We start from the raw sequence: 7,421 nt of genomic DNA, 5'->3' as shown, positions 1-7,421 counted from the left end.
GACCGGGAGCATTCAACCAGATAAGGTTGGGCAGGCTCGGTGCTCAAGAGCTCCAGTGCTCCTGCACGGTCCGGTCTATCCAGTACAACCTCCACGCACCAGCCCTCCGGTGGCAGCCCCCCGCACCAGGTTTCCTGTGCGTGTCCAGAGCCCAGTACTCCCTGTTCCTCCTCCCCGCACTCGCCCTGAGGTGCGTGTACTCGGCCCAGTACCACCAGCGCCGGCACCACGCACCAGGCCTACAGTGTGCCTCGCCTGTCCAGCGCTGCTAGAGCCATCTCTCCAGCCCCGTCAGAGTCTCCCGCCTGTCCAGAGCTGCTAGAGTCTCCCGCCTGTCCAGAGCTGCTAGAGTCTCCCGCCTGTCCAGAGCTGCTAGAGTCTCCCGCCTGTCCAGAGCTGCTAGAGTCTCCCGCCTGTCCAGAGCTGCTAGAGTCTCCCGCCTGTCCAGAGCTGCTAGAGTCTCCCGCCTGTCCAGAGCTGCTAGAGTCTCCCGCCTGTCCAGAGCTGCTAGTCTCCCGCCTGTCCAGAGCTGCTAGAGTCTCCCGCCTGTCCAGAGCTGCTAGAGTCTCCCGCCTGTCCAGAGCTGCTAGAGTCTCCCGCCGGTCCAGAGCTGCTAGAGTCTCCCGCCTGTCCAGAGCCGCCAGTCTGCCAGGAGCCGCCAGAGCCGCCAGTCTGCCAGGAGCCGCCAGAGCCGCCACTCTGCCAGGATCCGCCAGAGCCGCCAGTCAGACAGGATCTTCCAGAGTCGTCAACCAGTCCGGAGCTGCCCTTCAGTCCCGAGCTGCCCTTCAGTCCCGAGCTGCCCCTCAGTCCCGAGCTGCCCCTCAGTCCCGAGCTGCCCCTCAGTCCCGAGCTGCCCCTCAGTCCCGAGCTGCCCCTCAGTCCCGAACTGCCCCTCAGTCCGGAGTTGCCCCTCAGTCCAGTGGGGCCATTTAGTAGGGTTGCCAATCCTAGGTTGACGGCGAGGGTCGCCGTTCCTAGGAGGAGACTAAAGCGGACAAAGACTATGGTGTAGTGGGGTCCACGTCCAGCGCCAGAGCCGCCACCATGGACAGACGCCCACCCAGACCCTCCCCTATAGGTTTAGGTGTGCGGCCGGGAGTCCGCACCTTTGGGGGGGAGTACTGTCACACCCTGACCTTAGTATTCTTTGTTTTCCTTGTTATTTTGGTTAGGTCAGGGTGTGACATGGGTGATGTATGTGTTTTTGTTTTGTCTAGGGGTTTTGTATGTTTATGGGGCTGTATCCTTTCTAGGTATATTGTATGTCTATGGTTGCCTATATTGGTTCTCAATTAGAGGCAGCTATCTATCGTTGTCTCTGATTGGGAACCATATTTAGGCAGCCATATTCTGTGGGTACTTTGTGGGTGATTGTTTTCTGTCTTTGTGTTCTCTGCACCAGATAGGTCTGTTTCGGGTTTTGCCACGTTTGTTGTTTTTGTTATTGTGTTCATGTTGAGTTTCTCATATTAAAAACCATGAACTCTAACCACGCTGCATCTAACCTCCTCTCCTTCGATGGAAGAAAACCGTGACAGGTATAGACATTTTTTTGACAGTTGTTGTTTTTTAAGAGTGAACTGTGTTTCCTATCTCTACAATGACTTGTTGGACTTCACGGGACTCACCCAAAATGGAAACAGGTTAGTTCAAGCCATTCCTGCTGATCTGAATGTCATTCAGTTCAATGCGGGATGTAGGGCATTAAGTCCAAACAGGTTACAGAACCATTCTGGAGAGTTCTTGGAAAAAGAGATTCTTGCAATGAACAAGTACAGTATGCTTGTTATGAAGCTCACAGAGCGGCAGGCAGACAGCAGCACCTTCATTAGAGGCAAGGCCACTTTGTTTGATGACGTAGACGTCCACAGGGGACCCATCTTCAACAAACTCCTAGCACAAGAATCAGAAGAGTTTGATGACATGAAAAAATAAGCTTGAGAGCAAATTTTTGCTAGTCTAGTGAAAGTGTGCTGTAGGTTGACCGCAGATCACCTAAAGCATGGATGGTATGACAATGTATCTGATGAGCAGAATAAAGTGTTAGAATCTGCTCCAAAAACGAACGTTGCATGTGAGAGGGATTTATCAATTAATAAGATTAAAGATTAGGACAAGCATAATAGTATTAGAGATAGCATTCTTGGGAATGGTTGGCTAGCTTAGGTCCTGAGAGGAAAGCTGAGATCTTTGAAACATCTAGGGCATCAGTTAAAGGACAGAGAGCCATATATTGTGAGCGCATGTTCAAAATAAGAGAGACTAGACTGCAGGCACTTAAAGAGAAACAAGACAGACAAAATCAAAAAGACCTTCAGGGAGTCAGTAAAAAAACAACAGATTACTGTAGATATGGGCAAATATGGTGGGTTCTGGACCAGTGTGGAGGAAGTGGATGAGCAGCCATTTTAAGTGACGTGGATAAAATACCAGCTGTGACTGGATTTCATAGAATTGTGTTTGTTATAATATATAACTCTGTGTCAATACAACGTAGCTGCTTTAGGACTGCAGGAAAGTGATATGAGACAGGGAGCCTACAATGTAACTCTTTGTTAAACTTGAATGCCCGTTTATAAAATGTAACTTCAGTCATTTGATTAGATTTGCATTCTAATATATGAAACTCTGTTGCTCTCCCAAACCCAAAACAAAGGCTCTTTTAAGAGACCTTCCCATTCCCACCCCCTAATCATACTCTTTTACAAGACTGTATATATATATATTTGTGTTTAATTAAGTATGTACAGTTGAAGTCGGAAGTTTACATACCCCTTGGCCAAATACATTTAAACTCAGTTTTTCACGATTCCTGACATTTAATCCTACTAAGAATTCCCTGTCTTAGGCCAGTTAGGATCACCACTTTATTTTAAGAATGTGAAATGTCAGAATAATAGTAGAGAGAATGGTCTATTTCATCTTTAATTTCTTTCCTCACATTCCCAGTGGGTCATAAGTTTACATGCACTCAATAAGTATTTGGTAGCATTGCCTTTAAATTGTTTAACTTGGGTCAAACGTTTTGGGTAGCAATTCTACCAGCTTCCCACAATAAGTTGGGTGAATTTTGGCCCACTCCTGACAGAGCTAGTGTAACTCAATCAGGTTTGTAGGCCTCCTTGCTCGCACACGCAATTTCAGTTCTGCCCACACATTTTCTGTAGGAAAATCAGGGCTATGTGATGGCCACTCCAATACCTTGACTTTGTTGTCCTTAAGCCATTTTGCTACAACTTTGGAAGTATGCTTGGGGCCATTGTCCATTTGGAAGACCCATTTGCGAGCAAGCTTTAACTAGCAACTGATGTCTTGAGATGTTGCTTCAATATATCCACATATTTTCCTTCCTCATTATGCCATATACTTTGAAGTGCACCAGTCCCTCCTGCAGCAAAGCACTCCCACAAAATGATGCTGCACCCCCGTAATTCATGGTTGGGATTGTGTTCTTCGGCTTGCAAGCCGCCACCTTTTCCTCCAAACATAACGATGGTCATTGTGGCCAAACAGTTGTATTTTTGTTTCATCAGACCAGAGGACATTTCTCCAAAAAGTACGATCTTTGTCCCCATGTGCAGTTGGAAATCTTAGTCGGCTTTTGTATGGCGGTTTTGGAGCAGTGGCTTGTTCCTTGAGCGGCCTTTCAGGTTATGTCGATATAGGACTCGTTTTACTGTGGATATAGATACTTTTGTACCTGTTTGCTTAGCATCTTCACAAGGTCCTTTACTGTTGTTCTGGGATTGATTTGCACTTTTCACACCAAAGTACGTTCATCTCTAGGAGACAGAACGCATCTCCTTCTGAGCGGTATGACGGCTGCGTGGTCCCATGGTATTTATACTTGGCTACTATTGTTTGTACAGATGAATGTGGTACCTTCAGGCATTTGGAAATTGCTCCCAAAGATGAACCAGACTTGTGGATGTCTACAATATGTTTTCTGAGGTATTGGCTGATTTCTTTTGATTTTCCCATTATGTCAAGGAAATAGGCACTGAGTTTGAAGGTAGGCCTTGAAATACATCCACAGGTACACCTCCAATTGACTCAAATTATGTCAACTAGCCTATCAGAAGCTTCTAAAGCCATGACATAATTTTCAGGAATTTTCCAAGCTTTTTAAAGGCACAGTCAACTTAGTGTATGTTAACTTCTGACCCACTGGAATTGTGATGCAGTGAATTATAAGTTAAATAATCTGTCTGTAAACAATTGTTGGAAAAACTACTTGTGTCATGCACAAAGTAGATGTCCTAACCGACTTGCCAAAACAAGTTTGTTAACAAGAAATTTGTGGAGTGGTTGAAAAATTTGTTTTAATGACTCCAACCTAAGTGTATGTAAACTTCCGACTTCAACTGTATGTATATACTTTTTTAGGTTCATAATGTAGTTAACTCAAAGACATGCTAATCATACTCTTTACAGTATATTATGTTAATATGACTTTTATATTGTGTCTGCCTTTCACTATCTAGTGCGGGTTATATTGAAATGCCCCAAAAAACGTTTTGTTCTTGTGATTACATTCACTAGAATATGAGTGTTGGTGCAACCTTCTTAAACATAATTTTCTGTTACAAAAACGAAGGCTCTTTTAAGAGCCAAATCATTCATAATAAAGGTCTAATTTCCATTGTATGTGTGTTAGAGTTGAGCTATTGCACAGCTACAGAAATAGTTTTGAACTGATTACTGTGAATGAATGACCCTTAATTTGTATTATTACCTGTATTCATGTGCATGTATTGAAATTATACTTAATTACTATTTCAATAACGATTATCAATAATCCTGAACATTAATTCAGTCACCTCATATTGACACTTTTAAGTGGGGTGCCCGTAAAGAAACCTCCTGTCTTTGCTAACATTAACCCTCAAATTCAATGGATAGGGACGTCCCAACGAACCTGGATAGCAGGATGGCAAGGACCAGAGGGCACGTCATCGGGAAGTTTCCCACCTGGGAACGGTAGCCAATCAGATACATGCATTTGATTTGCTCGAGTTGAAACCGACTGCACGTAAGTGCATGCATTTCATTAGGCATGCTATTAGCATGCAATATCACCAACTTATATAACAATATAACAAAACTTTCTCATGAAGTAAAATTGACGGTCGACCACATCCCGAGTAGCTTAGATACACAGTTTTACAACCATCCAAAGATATCTGCAATCTAACATATAGTCAGGGCGTCTCGTTCATTCTTAGACAGACATACAGGCATATTTATTAATGTTCATGGTTGGGAGAATTTCAGAAATCACATGGGGGGGGGGGGGGGGGGGGGGAATGTATGTAGCATGCTTGTGTTGTAAACCCGATGGGAAAAATACAATTAAGGATTGCACTGATAGCAATATGTCTTACACTATAAGCCTGTCAGAAGTTGCACTAATTCAAGTGAATAGCATCACAAGAAGGAGGCAATTTGGTGCATTTTAATGTTTGGCAAAAACACAGCAGAAGCCAATAAACAGTGTTTGTAAACGTTTCATAAATTGACAAAGTGCAACAGTTCTCATATTCAAGTGAACGGCATCACATGAACAAAGAGATTTGGGGCATTTCAATGTTTGGAAAACAACAAGAAACATGAACACCGGATAGCACAATTAAAACCTCAAATCAATGTAAGGTCAAATAAAAAAAATCTGAGGCAACTCAAAAAATAAATGCAAAGAAAATAACAGAAATAAACTATCTAAACTTGCCCTGACTAACCTACCTCATGAAACAAAAAACGCTGCAAATAATCAAAAAGCCTACCCTTGCCGTGACAATTCAGATGAAGCTGGTCACTGCTATAAAGTGTGTGATTGGGTTGTGAGTGCCTCAGAAATGATCTATTAGTTCTAAAATAAATTACACCATCGTTTTCATGTGACAGATGCCCCAAAATGCTGTTTTGTTTCCTTCACTACACGTTTAGTGGTAGCATTGTCCTTCGGCTGGGGTAGAATGGAGCAAACGGCAAACTTTACTTCATACCGATACTCCCTAACTCCAATGATCAGTTCCCGCATCCTCCTGATAATGTCGTAAGGAGAATCCCCTTGAGCTACGTTGTTTGTGCCAATGTGTACAAACAATAGCAGTGGACCACTGAAGATATGCAAATGGTACAACTGCTGATGTGTTGCTCACTCCAGAGAGGTGTCAGGGTGCACCCGGCAGTGTGCATCAGGCAATGCAGGTTTTGCGCCTTGAAACATATAATCTGCAAGAACACAAACACTGAGTCCTGTTGGGGAAAACATTAAGGTCATTCAAAAGGAACAGATTTCGGGTTGATTGAGATTACACCAAACAAATACTAGGCTACATACCTGCACCGGCTCCTCTGGAGGCAACGTGCCAGCGCCAGGCATCGCTAAAGCCCATAGGGACGTGCGGGGGCGTATCTTTGGTTTTGCATTCTATAATATGGCGACCGGTAGGGCTACCCTATATACCCTATATTATGCAAAACGAATGCCCCGGGCCAATCGTTAGTTTACTGCATACTATAGCTGACAGCCCCCCAGCTCCCACACCCCTTCGGTCTCACAGAAGAACTCCCGCACACGCTTTTTCTGTCCCTTTCCACACTGCTAATGCAAGAGGAAGGACTGAAACAGCATTTTTAACAGATTCATTTACAGTCAATAACACAATAGAAAAAGTATATATACAGTGTGTGCAAATGAAGTAAGATTAGGGAGGTAAGGCAATAAATAGGCCATAGTGGCGAAATAATTACAATTTAGCAATTAAACACTGAAGGGATAGATGTGCAGAAGATGAATGTGCAAGTAGAGATACTGGGGTGCGAAGAAGCAACAAAAAAAACAATATGGGGATGAGGTAGTTGGGTGGGCTATTTACAGATGGGCTGTGTACAGGTGCAATGATCTCTAAGCTGCTCTGACAGCTGATGTTTAAAGTTAGTGAGTGAGATATGAGTCTCCAGCTTCAGTGATTTTTGCAATTCGTTCCAGTCATTGGCAGCAGAGAACTGGAAGGAAAGTTGGATTTGGGGGTGCTACGGGCTAACCATGCTACGGGTGGGTGCTGCTATGGTGACCAGTGAGCTGAGATAAGGCGGGGCTTTACCTAGCAAAGACTTATAGATGACCTGGAGCCAGTGGGTTTGGCGACGAATATGAAGCAAGGGCCAGCCAACGAAAGCATACAGGTTCCAGTGGTGGGTAGTATATGGGGGCTTTGGTGACAAAACAGTTGGCACTGTGATAGACTACATCCAATTTACTGAGTAGAGTGTTGGAGGCTATTTTGTAAATGACATCGCCGAAGTCGAGGATCGGTAGGATAGTCAGTTTTACGTGGGAATGTTCGGCAGCATGAGTGAAGGATGCTTTGTTGCGAAATAGAAAGCCGATTCTAGATTTATTTTTGGATTGG

Source organism: Oncorhynchus mykiss, chromosome 7 (genome assembly GCF_057628025.1).
Source record: "Oncorhynchus mykiss isolate SJ-2025 chromosome 7, ASM5762802v1, whole genome shotgun sequence".
In the NCBI taxonomy this organism is placed as follows: domain Eukaryota; kingdom Metazoa; phylum Chordata; class Actinopteri; order Salmoniformes; family Salmonidae; genus Oncorhynchus; species Oncorhynchus mykiss.
Note: the sequence above shows the minus strand (reverse complement) of the source record.